This window comes from Coccinella septempunctata, chromosome 3, assembly GCF_907165205.1.
Source record: "Coccinella septempunctata chromosome 3, icCocSept1.1, whole genome shotgun sequence".
Lineage (NCBI taxonomy): Eukaryota > Metazoa > Arthropoda > Insecta > Coleoptera > Coccinellidae > Coccinella > Coccinella septempunctata.
The window spans coordinates 23,711,433-23,727,979 of record NC_058191.1 but is presented as its reverse complement, the minus strand read 5'-3'; the positions used below and the strand labels follow the sequence as shown (position 1 = coordinate 23,727,979).

Here is a 16,547-nt window from a genome sequence, read left to right as displayed (position 1 = left end):
GGGGAAGAATCATTGAAGATTTTAGAAATGCGTTATTTAGCCTATTCAGAGTTGTTAGTAGTACTTGACTATTGATCATAGGGATTGAAAGTCTGAGACAGTTCCCGGGTTCAGCATAGTTATATAGTATATAGCAAAAATTATAGAGATAGAGACCTAACCTAACCGAACTCTATAATCTTTGGTATATAGAAACAATTTTCTGACTAACAAGTCACTGTATGCAGGACAGTGAACTCTAAAAAAGGTCTTTTGAGTTCACTGCTGCAGGAATACACCGATACACCCTAGCGACATCTGACGGGAATCGAAGATCAACTCAGTTCACTTTCTCACTCTCAATGGAGATGACACTGATGACAGCATAAATCTTCAGTGACTTTATCAAACATGTTCAATAAAGTCACTGTACATAAATCCATTTGCCCTACAGTGGCTCTAACAAGTTAGAGTCACCTTATTATACCTGGTATATAAAGTCACTGTAATTTGCCCAAACTCTCAGATTGCAGGAATCATACTTTCACGTAACCCAGCAGAGAGAGAGGGTATTAGAAAAGTTCGAATTCTCGACTGGCTGGATTATGGGGAAAATACGATTCCTGCAATCTGCTGGTATAATGGTATCTAGCGACATCTGAAAGGAAACAAAGGCCACTATTTCCTACAGTGACTATCGATAAAGTCACTGTACTCTTTTCTAACTGTCTAGTGAAGATGGCTCTGTAATCTGTGAGATGGCCGTACAGTGACCAGTGTTGCCAATGGTAATTTACGGAATAATCCGAAATATCTGACGAAAAATCCGAAAAAATCCGATGCTTCCGTAACTTAATCCGAAAAAAATCCGCTCGTTCATCCAACAATTAAATAATTAAAAAAAAAGATAAAACAATTTTCTATTCTCAATATTCCAATTATTTTTTCAATGTGAAAAATCTCCACTACCCTTTTGAGCTGCGAATATGATGCCCCCTAGTGGTAGCTGAATTTTGTACCAGGTCTAAAATACGGAATACGTTATTTATTTCGTTACCTAAACATAAACAAATACTTTTTCAAAAATCCCCATCGATCCCGCTTGTACAGTTTTTCATTTGAGGTCAAAGCTCGCACATTTTCGTAAACCTCAAGAAACTTTGCAGATCGTACAATTTTTTACAAAAAAACATTGTATTCGTGAGAAAGTCGTATTTCAAATTACATGCACACATTTTCGCTCCACTCCTTAAGTAGTGTTCTTGGCGTTTTTTTTAACGTGGTTTCTCCAGTTCCCAATAGGAATATTCCACGAAGCCTCTACTATTGATTTGACTTATTCAATCATCTAGTGGCAAGAGCCTCAATAATTGATTTGAATAATTCAATTCCTTCAGAAATTCTTTGAAACTGTATAACATAAAAAAAATCCGAAAAAATCCGAAATATTTTTAAATCCGAAAAAAATCCGCGAGAGCTAAAAAAATCCGCAATTCGGATAAAAATCCGCCGATTGGCAACACTGCACGGGGGACACGTTTTTAGAATTAGGTTAAGAATTTTTGGAATCCCGTCGGAAATGGCGCTAGTGTTTGGTGACCAGTTCAAGAACTAGTGGATATGGATGAAAGAAATCTGTAATCTATGACAGAACTCAAGTCAGCTGATTTCCGTCAATCCGTCTGAGTCTGAAAGTTAGAGTAGGTATTTCGAGATTTTTGTTTATTCCTCGAAGAAGAAATTGTTTGCTTTTGAACACATGGTGAGTTTTTGTATATATTTCTATTTCTATAATCAATTAAAATTATGTATTGCTTGATTTTACAAAATTGCGAAATGTCATTCATTTTTTGGATACCAAAATATAGAATATTTTTTCAGATCCTATGCCCAGAAGAAACAAGAAAGACTCAAATGGCTTTCAAGTCTGGATGGCTTCAAACAATAAATGCCACACAAAAGTTGTAGGGACCAGGGATTCAAGTTTTTGAGAACTAGAAGTCTCAATCTAGGGGATCCTCCGGGAAATATGTTTGCTGCTTTTCGAACTGTTATTATTACATCATATAAAACTGCAATAATTTGATATTTGACCATTTCTAAATCTAACAAGAGTTATGAAAATGATGAGAATGGCATATTGTACCGCCATTTGGACATATTGCATCGATAACCCCTAAGTTGAAATTATTTTTAAAGTCGCATGTAACATTTTTCTGGTTTACATGTGAAGAACATGTGGACTTGGTTGTTCATGATTAATTGGAGTATGGTATGTATTTCTCTAATAATTGTAAGAAAGTATTACGATAATATACAATATGATATGACCACATAGAAATAAAGCCTGAATCCATCAAATTCAGTTATTCATGTATATCAAAGTTCAGTTTTTGTGTTTAGTTTGGCCCATATTATTTATCCATTCAACCCTTTACAAGATCAGTTCCTTTATATAATGTATCCTGTACAATATTGTAATTATAGTTGTTATTGTCAAATATTTCTATTATATATTCATTTCGGTTAATTTTCTGTATATTTTTTCTATACAAATGTAATTTTCTAATATTTTCATGAATATATATTTATTTCAGTTGATTTTCTATTTTATTACACTATTTCATGATTCTATAATCTATAATTACCAAGTTCGAAAAATACACTCCATCGACTCTCTCTACTCCTATCGTTCTTTTAATCGAATCTTTCCCACTAAACAGAAAGAACAGTAGGAGTAGAGAGAGGCGACGGAGTGTATTTTTCGAACTTGGTAAATATTATTTCAAAAACGAGGCCGTTATTTGAATTTCCCGCGCAAATTTTTTCGGATTAGTTTCTCCAGTAGCCAAGGGGGGCGCCACTAAACGTGTCGCCCATGAATAACACTGAATTGACTACTCTCCTCTTTCCCTTTCTCTATGGACCACATTTAAGCTGCGTCTAGACTTTCAAGTCCTACTGGGATGTCAATCATTCTTGAATGAACTATAAAAGAAATAATTATTTGTCAGTCGGTGATTCCAATCGCAGAAGGTTGAGTTCACCTAGGATTATGTGGAGTAGGAGTTCCGAACCATAATGCATTTTCAACGGTCGCTATGGTTACGCCAGCCTACTGAAAATTCAACAGTGGATCGAAAAGTAGGAAAAAGTATTGATTTTTTTTTTACGTTAAATTCATGTGAATAGCGACATATGATACATTTTTGAAATCAGCAAAAAAATTGCAGCAAGATGAAGGAACTTTCAACTATAGTTTACATTTGAAAAATCAGAAATCCTTGTCGTATCTCGAAAATTACTGGATCAAAAAATCAAAAAATTTATTGATATCATATTCGAATTCCTCATAAAAAAGTGCCTGTAGAATGTAACAACAGATTTCGAATGCGACTTCAAATAAGCGAGTTATTCAGCTTCATTAAAAATGACAATTTCTCAATTTTCGTTCATAACTCAAAATCCATTAACGTTAGGCTGGATCTGTTTTCAGTTTTGGATTAGTCAAGGAAAAAGAGCTCGAGAATGTGCCGTCCGTTTTCTTCTAGCTGCTATAGTTCTCGAGATCCCCTCAGTAGACAACGAATTTTGCCCACCCTGTACAGCTACTGCATTCGACTTACAGTCACAGTACAGTACTGCGTAGCTGCACTTCAAATACAGCGATGATATTGCAATCACTCTTGAAGATTTTCAAAAAACAGGGAATAACTCGAAAACTCACGAGATTGCGAGATAGCAATCTTTAATCCATGAAGTATTTGTACCTATATATAGCAATCTCGTGAGTTTTCGAGTTATTCCCTGTTTTTTGAAAATCTTAGACCCATCAAGTATTTGTAAGAAACTGTTTATTACTTGGAGCGTAGCACAACTTCAGATATGTTTCATGAAATTGGTATAGAAGGTAAGAACAAAGTGTTCATACTTGAAAAATTGATTTATTGCCTCTTTCTGAAATCTAACTTTGACAGTTCGCGTTGAACCTCCTGTACCTAAGTAAATCAGATCATAATCTGATTAGATTATATGATGCAGCTTGCTGTACAGTTTTTGAACATTCCCTAGGGAATGCTGCACAAAATAAACGAAATATCTGAAAATGCAATATTACGGGGTGTTCTATTTGAGTTATAGGCAAGTTAAAATTGATATCCATAAATAAGTCATAAATCACTGAAAATATCTGAAGAAAAATTCATTTGCCAAATGTTTTTGTGAAAAACTTCTAAATCAAACAGATCCTACATTCTACATACATATATTTCTCTGAACACATCTAATATAGATAGGCACACACGTTAAGACACTTGTATATTCATTCACTCTTAGAATCTGCTCTAAAACTGATGAATTTAACCATGGAAATACTGTATAATGGGTGGATTCCGCTATTCCGCTTTCTTCCAACACTGTTGGCTTGTAGCATTGAGCTGAATACTCAAAGCTGGTAGAGAATGTATAGATATCCTTAATATGTATTTATCTGACAATTTACCATTACAAGCCTGTTCCCAACTTGAATGAATTCTTAGAAACCCTGAAATAAATTGAACGTTGGTGAATCATCATTCAGCGGTTTGCATCTCTGGGTGGTATTTAGATTTGAAAGTCATTTTTATAACGGCCGAAAAAAAATCAGAATCAGAAGGTAAATAGCAAGCAAAAGTAGCTATCAAGCGTAAATCAAACCAACGAACCAAGCGTAGAACGTAGGGAATTGCTAGGAATATGAGTATAATATGACACTTCGTGAACAGTAATGGTGAGTTTACGCAGACTTTAGAACTACGTAGAGTCTACCCTCCATAGTTAGAACTAACTCCTAGTCCTAACCAATAAAATTGGCAAATACTTATCACTTTTACGCCACTTCCAACAAAATAGTTCCGTTATTATTAGGTCTTTGGTTTTAGGAAACTCCCCAAACCTACCATTTGACTAATGACTACTAACACTAACACTGCTTTAAGATTCAATGACATAATGCATTATACCTACATACAGGGTTTGGATGAAGTATGGAACGAAGTAAATACCTATACAGGGTGTATTTGAAGGTGAGGCTTTTTTTCACAACATAAGGTAGAACTGGTCAAAATGAAGCGTTTCACCAAAAATCACCTATAAAAAACTTTCAAAATGACAAAGTTGAAAAAAAAAATTGAAAATGATTACTGAAATAGATTATTATACGACCCTAGACCGTTTATTAATTAAATGAAATGGCTCATTTCGATAGCAACTGACAGAAGAGACTTTGAGATACAAGTGTAAAAAATAGAATAATACTTCAAAATCTCACCAATAAAATTCATCTAAATTATTCACGAATATTTTCACAATGGGCATCATAATCTTCTTGTTCGAACATTCCAACAATCGTCGTAAAAATGGGATGAAATGGGGAAACATCATAGCACTTTTTCAACATAACTAACATATCCACTTACAAGAAACTGTCTCGATTTTCTACCCTTTTTTTACCCTTAATTGCACGATACATCAATTATGATTCTCTCGAAAGTGACCTGATGCATCTAATCCGATGAACTTGGTACTGAACCATTCATCGTCCAGCCATAGTTTGTGTTTTCTTTTCGTTTTTGCGATGCCGGAGTCACCTTCCACACTCCCGTACTTGAAATTCAATGAAATTTTTGTCGAACTTCTAGGGGTTGTATCTCAGCTCAGCCATCTTGGTAATTTATGTAGACAATTTTTGGTTAAACAACTTATTTTGATGAGTTCACATCAGATTTTGCGCCTCAACTTACTTGAAAACGGCGCATTATACATACAAGAAAATATAAAGAATACTTTTATTCCACAAAACGTTCAAATTTTCATTAGATAGCGTCCAACTTAATTTCAAGAGTAGGGTTCTTTGAATTTTTGGTATTTACATGGTACGTAATGGTCATAATGAGAAAACTTGAAGACGTGGGTGATATCTTGTGTTCGAAAAAGATCCATCAAATAAATGAAAAACAAAAACTATTATATATTATGAAATTAATTTCATTCGATAAAACCATTTTTAGGATGAAACTAAAAATAATTTTTTTTATGGTTTTTTCAAACCGAGCCGATTCGACAAAAATGGCAACGGAAAACAATGTTTATTTTGACCTCAAGAATATACTGAAATATTTGTACAAGTTAAAGATTCACCCTGTATAATTATTTTTAGCGAGAATACATGAGAAGAATCAGGTAATGAAATGATACTTTAACTCAAGCTAAAAAAATAATTGGATAAGAAAAATTATAGATTTTAGTTTTTCTGTTTTGTTGTACTTTCTGTATACGAAATTAACATTATTCTTATTTTCCATTTTTTATTTGATGTAGTGCTATGACAAATTGTTAGGATAATTTTTTTACGGATTTGTGTTTGGAATTGATAATAATAATTTATTTACCCTATAACGGACATGCTCTCTAATTTTTCAATAAGATTGGGATCCAGTAATTAGGAGAATAAAAAAGGACGAATTTTCTGTCACCTGATTAACGAAACATCTAGATTTGACTCAAGTTTGAGAGTGAAAAAATTTATGTGGAACTGCACAACGAAATACAACATTGAATCCTACTAATTTTTTTCTGGTCGTTCCTAATTTCTGAATAAAATTTTAAAATATTAATATACAGGCTGTTGTTTCGCCTTGAAACCTTACTCATTAATTTTTTTAATGCTGGAATAAGACTTATGTTATTATTTTGCATACTCTACTATGGACAAAGAATTTACGGATTACGGACCCAACTGGGTGGGGTACCAGTTTATATGTTATGATTAATTAAATAATTGAGTAAAAGCAATAAAAAACCCCGTATTTTGTTGAAAATAGATCGAAAGATCTATAAAATATGGGTTATTTAGAAGCACGTCGGTGTCCTCTATCTACCCTGTTTGCAAAGATTATAGAGTATTCTCTATCTCTCTCTATCTCTATCTTCTCTATAATCTTTGCCCTGTTTGTACTTATATTATCAAGTGCAATTTGTGTTGTCCACAGGAGTTATAGCAATAACTAATGGCTGCTGTAAATCCTCCTCTTAATAGTTAAAATTCACCCCCTTCGTCAAAAATCTTTGATCGAATTCTGATAGATATACGACAACGAATTGAAAGTGGAACAATCCAAACTTATGAAACTTCATCTGAAGGAATGCGAAGCAGAGTGAATGGTATAATGAGATGAATAAGCTACCCAAGAATGTTCCCAGAGTTCGAATGCCCCCAGGAAGTTTGGATATACAGAGGTTGATGACTAACTACGATAATCTACACACCGATCATGATCAACGGTTGCCTAAATTTGAATTACCGCCATGGGTTCCAAGAAATTTCATTCATTCCTGGTATCAATATATCAACCGTTCCATTTAATCTAGTTTTCAATAACACACTTTTTATTCGGAACCAATCGGCAGTTTTCCTTAAACTTTAAAATTGAATCGAAAATTATTTATGGAAACCAATTTCCATTCTAGATATAGGTTATCCGCCACGTGAAAGATTAGACTCGAAATTCAGTTAGAAAAAAATAGATCGTTTGAAACTTAGTAGTTAAACATTCAAACATGTAAAATTTGTGACGAAAAATGATTTTACTGGATTCTAGTATCTAATTTTTGTGGATTCGATAACAGTGGAACCGATCTATACATTTTCAAGTTCAAATTGGCGCTAATCAAAATGACAATAGTCAAAATCAAATTGACAACATCATTTTCAAACTGGCAATAATCAGAAGAACATTGGCATTAATCAAGTTCAAACTGGCATTTATCAATTTCAAATTGAAAACAAAATAAAATTACAACAGTAAAAATCAAAGTTCGAATTGAACTGAATCAGTTGATCACACAGATCAACACAGCTTTCCAGCTCTTTTTCTTTGTCTTTTTCCTTTTTCGATCAAAACTTATGAGTTTTGCTGGTTGCAACACACAACACACGAAAGTATTAGTTAGTGTAGATATTCGGAGTCTCTCAAATGCATAGTTTGCTAAAATGAAATAAATAATATCCAAATGCCCCAAATGGATATGGATATCAATTGTAATAAACGTCGATTCTGAATATTCTGTCTGAAACACAATGAGGGTCTGAAATCATCTCTTTTTATGATAACTCATTGAGAAAACTCACGATTGTGGTTATCTTCCGTTTCTGTTTTGTAAATAAAACGAAATGGTAGAATCCAGAATTTGCAGAGATCATATTATTATAATATCGTTCATAAAAATATAGGCAAGGTAAAATTTGTTAATTGTGCAAAATTAACCGCTCATCTCGAAGGATTCATTCCTTCTGCATTGGATATGCAAGATATGCATAAAAAGTGCAGTACTTTTCTACACTCGATTTGATTTAGACCAATGTAGAGGAAGTGTAGTATATCTACACATAGTCAAAAGGAGATGTAGATAAACTACACCTCCTCTAGACTGGTGTAAATTCAATCAGCAAACGAATACTAAAATCGAGTGTAGAGAAATGCTACACTTTTTATGCAAACGAAAGGACCTACAGTGTTTTGATAAAATTCGTTATTCTCGAATGGTTTTAATTAATTACGTTATTCACTGTTTATTTCAGTCAATGAATTTTTTTATTAAATAAATTTTATTCCGATGAAGAATTCAAATTCAGAATTGCCAAATGGATTTGGTTTATTGTCAATTTGCAATTGACTAATGCCAAGTTGAAATTGGTTATTGCTCATTTGCTCTGATTAATGCCAGAGTGAAATTGATGTTGTCAATTGGATTGAAAAGGTATATACAGGACTTTACATATTCTTGAAACCGATTAGGTTTTATGCCATTGTTTGTTTTTCTTGGTCAAATATGTTCACCACACTCAATAATTATTAAGTATTAAGCGATCGCAGTAACTTTGATGACAGTTGTTGACTCAATGAACTGCAATCAGATTTTCGTATGAATACAGACAAAATACAATATGTTGAAATAAAAAAAAAGTATTTCACGATACATACCTATATTATTAATTAGAGATATGAGGATTTCAATGATATATATTCTGACATTTCGGAAAAGAGCCAGTAAACGCTTTTGTTGACAATTATTTCAGAAGAAATAAATTTCAGAACAACTAGCGCTGATTCGATTTTATTTAAATAGAAAAAGCAAAAATTTTTCCCTGTTTAGATTACCACCCAATTTTTTTTAATGTCAGTACCTGTGCACTGAAAAGGGTTTTTGTTGAGCGGTCCAACTTCAATTGAAGAAATTCTTCGTTTGCCACATTATGAGGGAGTTTTATAGTTATGATAAACAAATGTAAAGAAAAAAACTCGGTTGTGTTATTTTCGGAAAAAAATTGAAATCACAAGAAATCTAGTGGGAAATTTGACGATTTTGGTTTTCACTAAAGAAAAGGAAGAATCCCTTGCATGAAGGTTTTGTTCATTCATTAATCAATTTGTATATTGTGTCATAAAGAGACCATATCGTGTAGGAATCATAAAAAAGAATAAGGAAACTATAGATACTGACGGGCTAACATATACAGGTCTTGTATAACTCTCTAAGGTATTTTTCAATTGTAGTTCTGAAAATTCTGTAACTAATATGTAAAGAACTCAAATGTGTAGGCTATGATGATGCTATGATGGCATATTGAATATTAGTTCATATTAATTTCTGATATGAATTGTACAAATTCAACTAGGTGTATCAATTCAATACCATGCATTGCACAGAAAATAACACCTTTGAACTTAGACCTATAACAGATCACTATAAACTTTTGTGTGGCGCCCTCTCATTGTCAAATGTAGCAAACCCAGGCCAAAATGTAGTCGGTTTTTAGTATTAGAGATATGAGGGCGTTTCCTACTATGTACCTAATCTTTGAATCTTATTAAATTTATGGATTCAGATTCTCTTCAACCTTGAAATTCAACAACTCTTTATTCATTAAAACAAATAGCATTACAAATCTTAATTATAATGAGTTTAAAAGAAATGTTAAAAGCTTATTGCTGAAAAAAAGCTATTATACTGTAAATGAATACCTGAATGATTGTATTAGATGGCATGGGCAAACTTCTTGAGAGGAGGGCCAGATAAAATGAAAAAATACCTCGGCGGGCCGAAAAAAAAATGAAAAATACACATTTTTACAAGTGATTAACTTTATTTCGATTTTTACATCAAACATGACTTACATCCTAGAAAAGTAAAGAAAAATTACAAAAATTTATTATTGTTCGGTAGGATACGAAGGAGTATGTGAAAAATGAAACTGTGATCGAACTTCTAAGAATTCTGGTAGAAATTGGCAGTGATGATGCTAAAAGCTGGTCACTAAAGGTGCCAACAGATTACTCTGACGTGACGTGGGCCCAAGTCATAATGCGCATGATTCAAAAATCTAACATAGGATTTTGGCCGGAAGCGTTAAATTAGTCAGACGTGACGTTGACACGTGTATTTCCATATTCCCACATTGAACGCTTCCGCGCAAAATCCTATGTTAGATTTCTGAATCATGCGCATTATGACTTGGGCCCACGTCACGTCAGAGTAATCTGTTGGCACCTTATAGTCGGTTGCTCACGCTGCTATTCATAGTTTCATAGTGGGAAACACCTGTTCACATAACAATATGCAGTTGTTCCCGAGATATTATGATTATTCATGAATATGCCTACGATACCCCGTCATATTTGGTGCTCCTCCCTCCAGTAGTAATGTTGTAAATATTGGTCAAAGGTACTTTCAAGGAAGTGATTGTTTGTTTCTTGAAATTTTTAAAAAATGTGTGATATTTTATTGCTCTCATCAATGAAAATCGAAAGGTCAAAAATTCTTCGAATTACACAGACGTTGACAACGAACCAAACGAATATTTAAATGCTTGATTCGTTACTAACCACCGTGAGCATAATATCATCATCCCGTGCTGTTGACTGATATAACTCGAGGTCCCAAGACTCCCAAGCAAATCCAAAATAATTTAGTTTAGAATTGAGAGAACTAGAACACTACACCTATGCTAGGTTGCAAACATTTTCATTCAAAAGGAAACCTTTACTTAATCGATTCAAACTACGCAGAATCGAATAATTGAATAAATTTTCGTGTATTAATCACACTTGAATACTGCCTTTATGTTTGGAGCTCAGCAACAAGCCGTTCGTTGCAACTTTTGGATTCCATGCATCATTACTTGTGTTCTGTGATGCAGTCGTTGGAACATCGAAGGAGATTTGGCGACTTTTGCTTTTTCTGTGGATACTATCGAAGTCGATTATCTGCACAGTTACAAGAAATAATACCAGCCGCCGCCAGATGCACACGCAGTACTAAGGCTGAACCTCGAGCACAACTCTATGCAATTTGAATAACAAATTGGTGGTCGTCTTCGATGTATAATCATCAACATTTTAAGACGGTAATAAACAGGACGCAACTTACGCTTTGAGACAATGTATTAGGTGACATTGGTTTCCCTTATCTCAGGCAGTCAAACTTAGAAAACAAAAATACTGGTGATTATTTCAAGATCTTGACGCGGGCCAGATTAGACTTTCACGTGAGCCGGACCTGGCCCGCGGGCCGTACTTTGCCCATGCTTATATTAGAACCTAGTTCTTTTGTTATTTTTGACTTGTCCTATGCATGTATACACATCTCCAAAAGGATCAATACAATTATTATTATGACTTTAGCTTTGCGACTTTCATTCATTCATTGCTGTATCCCGTTACCGGGAATAAATCTACAAAAAAAAAAAAAAATAAAATCGAACAGACTTGCAACTTCTTAGTGCTAGTTGCGACTGTGTGCCCTCCTGTGACTAAAGAGACCCAACCGTGACCTGCAGATCCTTCCACACTCAGGGCATGGATAGTCTCCAACCAGATCTGGCCGCCGCTGTATCCTTCTCGATTCTCCATTATAACTGTGTACCAAAGACCTCCACTGTGACCTGTCTAACGCTAGTTGTTCCCAGTTATGATTGGCATTAACTGATTTCAGGGATTGATGTAGTGTGTCCTTAAACCGCTTATACTGGCCTCCTGGTTTCCGGGCTCCCTCAGTGAATTCGCCATATAGAGCCATTTTGGGGAGTCTTGTGTCTTGCATCCTCAGAATGTGGCCGCTCCATCTGAGTCGGGCCCTCGTTACTTGAGTCTCAATTGTTGTACAACTCGCGCGTTGCAAGACTTCTGCATTCGAAACTTTGTGGAACCATCTGATGTGCATTATCTGTTTTAGATGATGTTGTTGCGTTTGTTCAAGCTGTTTAATATGTCGCCTGTAGGGCGTCCAGCTTTTGCTTCCGTAAAGAAGCGTTGGGAGGACCACTGCTCTGTAAACAGCTGTCTTGGTCTTCAGATTGAGGTCGTGATTTTGAAACACTCTGTCCTTCAGCTTCCTTGATTGTTATTCACGGGCCTTTTCTTGTAGCTGTCGCAGTGTAAAAATTAGGTCCACCGTACCTCGATTTGGTCGAAAGCCGCACTGGGATTCAGGTAAAAGCTTCTCTAAGAGTGGAACCAGCTTTCACACTCCTCTCCAGAGGAAAATTCACTTATCCCAGATATCTCAGATATCAAAAGGATTAAGCTCTGTCGGAGCCCTTTCCAGGTTTTCAGGCTCGTGGTGGTGGTCGGGTCCGGCTCGCTCCTCGCCTCCCTGCTGTAGGTTGTTATTATTATGAAAGAATAACAGTATTTGATATTCACGGTTTTATATTTTTATTATTATTATTAATTGACAACACTAAAAATATATATCAAACTTGACATATATCTAATTCTACAACTTGATACTATAATACTATTTGAAATATCAAATTCATTTTTACATATCAACTTCAACACTTTACCTTGATATACAAAAATGAATATGGAATAAAAAAATCAATTCATCTCACTCAATTTTACTGGATAAAATGGCTAATTTCGGTCTGGCTCATCGAGCGAATATCAACTGAGAATCAGCTCGCAGATCTTATGACCAAGCCATTGCTTGGTCCGGTACTGACGGAATTGCAGAATCTTCTTCAGTGATAATTCCAATACTTTATGATTTGAGCAGCTTGAAGTCGACGCTCATAACCACAAGAAACCTGAAATGATATTTAATTTAGAAGAGTTTATCGCCGAAGTAGCAAATTTTCTTGATTCACTCCGTTCTATAGCGTTCATAGCGACCAGTATTATCAAGTTTAAAAGTATAAAAATCTATTCAAAATATAAAGCAGTACTGTTTTTCGTCTACAGGAATATTACTCGTCGAAGAAATGAGATTCTTAAATCGGCTATAAAGCCTTGTTATATAGAAATAAAAAAATAGTATCAAAGTTTCTCAATTTCAATATTCTCTATTCTCCGCACACCTTTATTTCTTTATTAACTAACTTGCTCGATTTGCAAGACTTATTTTCTTTAATTTACTTACTTTCTACAAGATGGTTACGTAATGGTGGGGAGTTGAAAAGTAAAGTGCAAAGTTACTTCAGGTTACAATGCATGTGTAACCTAAAGACTTCCTTGGTGAGTCCTCTTTCCAACAATCAACATTCGTAAACGACATATATTATTCTAGTCTCCTTGGTAATTCGAAGTCTCTGATAATACTTACAAATGTAAAATATAAAAAAATGCTCGTTCAGATGAGCGCCTCTCGAAGTATTTCGAGATGTTACTCCTAAAATTCTAGTTCCAGAAATTATTGTCATCTCCGTTGGCTGTAGGAAATCGAAATTATGTTGTTAATATCTCATTCAGGTAGGTATTCGATTTGCGTAATTCATGTTGGTGCTGGGAATAACACTGACCTATAGACCTAATTAACATAGGTCTATACACCGACGAAGATATTCTCTATTTTGTGCTATTATTATGTTCTTTGAAAGAGGTGAATTTTCCATTGAAGATGATGACCGATCGGGAAGGCCAGTTTCTGTGTCAGTCCCCGAAAATATCGATGAAGTTCATGATATGATTTTATCAGACCGTCGAATTGGGCTGAGACGGATATCTGAAGCACTGAATATTTTATACGAACGCGTTCATCATATAGTTCAACTTGAACTGTTCAAGTCAATTTGGACATGATAAAATTGCTGCAAAATGGATCCCCAAATGTTTGAATGTTGACCAAAAGCGTGCAAAGGTAGAAGCATCGCGTTCGATCTGTGCTCGATTTGGATTTACGGTGATTTACGGTTTAAATTACTAGAACACCCCCCTTATTCACCAGATTTGGCTGCATCCGACTATAATCTCTTTCCTCAACTGAAAAAAGTTTAAAAGGTCGTAAATTTTCTTCCAACGAGGAGGTAATAAGGCTGTGGAGGGTCTGGTTTGCAGAGCAAGAAGAAACATTTTTTTGAAAGGTCTAGAGACGTTGCAGGTTCGCTATAATAAATGTATACAATTTAGAGGAGAATATGTTGAATAATAAAATATTTTGACATTGAAATTTTCTTTGGTTCTATAGTAGGCTGAGAATTTTTCAATATATACTCGTATATCATTTATTTACGATGCATCTGGTTCATCTTAGCACCTGTATTTTTCTGATGGAACATTCATGACAAAAAAGTTTTCATGCTTTTGCCTTAGAGATATACCTCACTTTTTTCATTGAAAAACTACGAGCGAAATTTGGACCAAAACAATTTTTTCTTTTGTAATTTTGACATCTTGTATCTCAGTAAAAAGTCGAAAGAATTTTTCCCTACTGAGTAGGAGTAGAGATCAGATTGTCGCAATCAAACCTCAGGTTTTAATAACAGTAAGGTTCTACTGGAGCAATAATTCAAACTCTAGACCCTCTACTATGTAGCTGAATATCTTCTCAGATAGCAAATATCAACCTCTGTAATCTTAGGAAACACATTCAAACGATAGGAGTTTTTCAGACTGAAACCATCATGCAGAGAATGTGTAAATAAAAATAATAAGGAGGAAATGACCACCTCCCATATCATCTTCAAGTGCGATGCTTCATCTGCTTTATTCCGATGGAGGCAGAACAATCCTCACGTAATCAGGAGGTGAAAAATATTTTTTGTTACTAGTGTAGTTTCATAGGAAAGTAGAACAGACATATTTTTTATATAATCCAAGACCATGAAAAATCATCGAAGCTACGACATTTCTCTGAAGAAACATAAATCACTGTGTATAACTGTAATGACTACTTAACCAATATTTGTTAGTCGGATTTACGTTTACCTTATTGAGTTATACCTGTTTGTCACTCAAAACATCCTATATTCCTACACATTGTATAAAATTAGCAATTGGAGTTAAAGTTTGGAACAGTCATTCGGGGTAACTGAGCGCAGAGGGTAAGTGTGCGCAGTGAGTATATCTCGACTATGCATTGTATGAAAGAGGGGTTCATTTGGGTGAAGCAAGGGCGCAGAATCGCCGAAGTAGTTTTTCATAGGAGTGCGCCGTGCGACGTTTCGTTAACTTTTTATTTGCAATCAATCAAATTCTCTACTTTTCTTCTTAATTTTTAGCATTTCTGCAAATTCTGCCAGGTCCAAGTTCCAAGTCCGACAGTGTTAAACAATATTTTATTCGATCATGCGCATATTAATCTAAATACATATATAATAAAAAATTTTAGGTTCTCTTAGCTGCTCAACTCTATAAGAACGTCAATTCAAGAAAAAATATACCACTTTGTTTTATTCTCATCTTTCAATCTTCACATTATTTAAAAACATGAGCACATTCTGGAATACATCTTTTCTTCTCATGAATCTTTCCATTTGGAATATTTCATATCCTTTTTTGATCTAACTTCTTTGTCAAGATTCTGCCAAGAATTTGGTGTGTACTGAACTTTATTATGAAATGAATTTGAATCAGTTTTCGAAGATATCCACTTCCACTTTCTGTTTTTAGGTAGAACACAATACATAATCCAGTGTTATGTAGGAGTGAATAGTCCATTCAAGAATGATTGACATCTCGGGTTGCTATGGAAAATCGAATTCAATTTGGTAATACCCATATATCTATTATACCAATATTGGTAACACGCGTTCTAGACTACGACAAAAAATGACGCCAAATCGTTGGGAGGAATCCACTTGTACGCATGCGCGAATTAGAAGTTCGAAAATGACAATCAAAATATTGGTTAGGTTGTTTTCATATTTGACGTTGAATGATTGAATGAATTCGAATGATGATTTATTTCAAATTGTTGTACAAATTTTGAGAAGAATTTTATGTGAGGCGAAAGTTAATGAATATTAAATTCATCGAGTATATATCCGTTTTTTTCAACTTTCAGATGAATCAACGAAAAGAGATCAAACCAAATAAGTGCATAAAAACTATTCAACCAATATTATTATGATTGAAATAATAATTAAGTGCCGAAAAGGAATAATATTGTCCATACTCAGTAAACTCAAGAATGACATAATAACAAGTGCGTTTTATATTACTGTTTCATACCAGTATCAATTATTACGTGTACGTGTAAACATCATACTTATCTCACCTCCTGAATTTCCCCTCTTGTAAATCTACTCAATA

General features: G+C 34.4%; 2 long non-coding RNA genes across 2 annotated transcripts; both read left to right on the top strand.

Moving 5' to 3' along the window:
* Nucleotides 1-1,683: 1,683 nt before the first annotated feature.
* Nucleotides 1,684-2,580, top strand: LOC123309565. The gene is made up of 2 exons (XR_006537271.1): nucleotides 1,684-1,741; nucleotides 1,861-2,580. It is a non-coding gene; the product is annotated as an uncharacterized LOC123309565 (long non-coding RNA).
* A 13,606-nt stretch (nucleotides 2,581-16,186) lies between these two features.
* Nucleotides 16,187-16,547, top strand: LOC123310470. The gene is made up of 2 exons (XR_006537360.1): nucleotides 16,187-16,236; nucleotides 16,300-16,547. It is a non-coding gene; the product is annotated as an uncharacterized LOC123310470 (long non-coding RNA).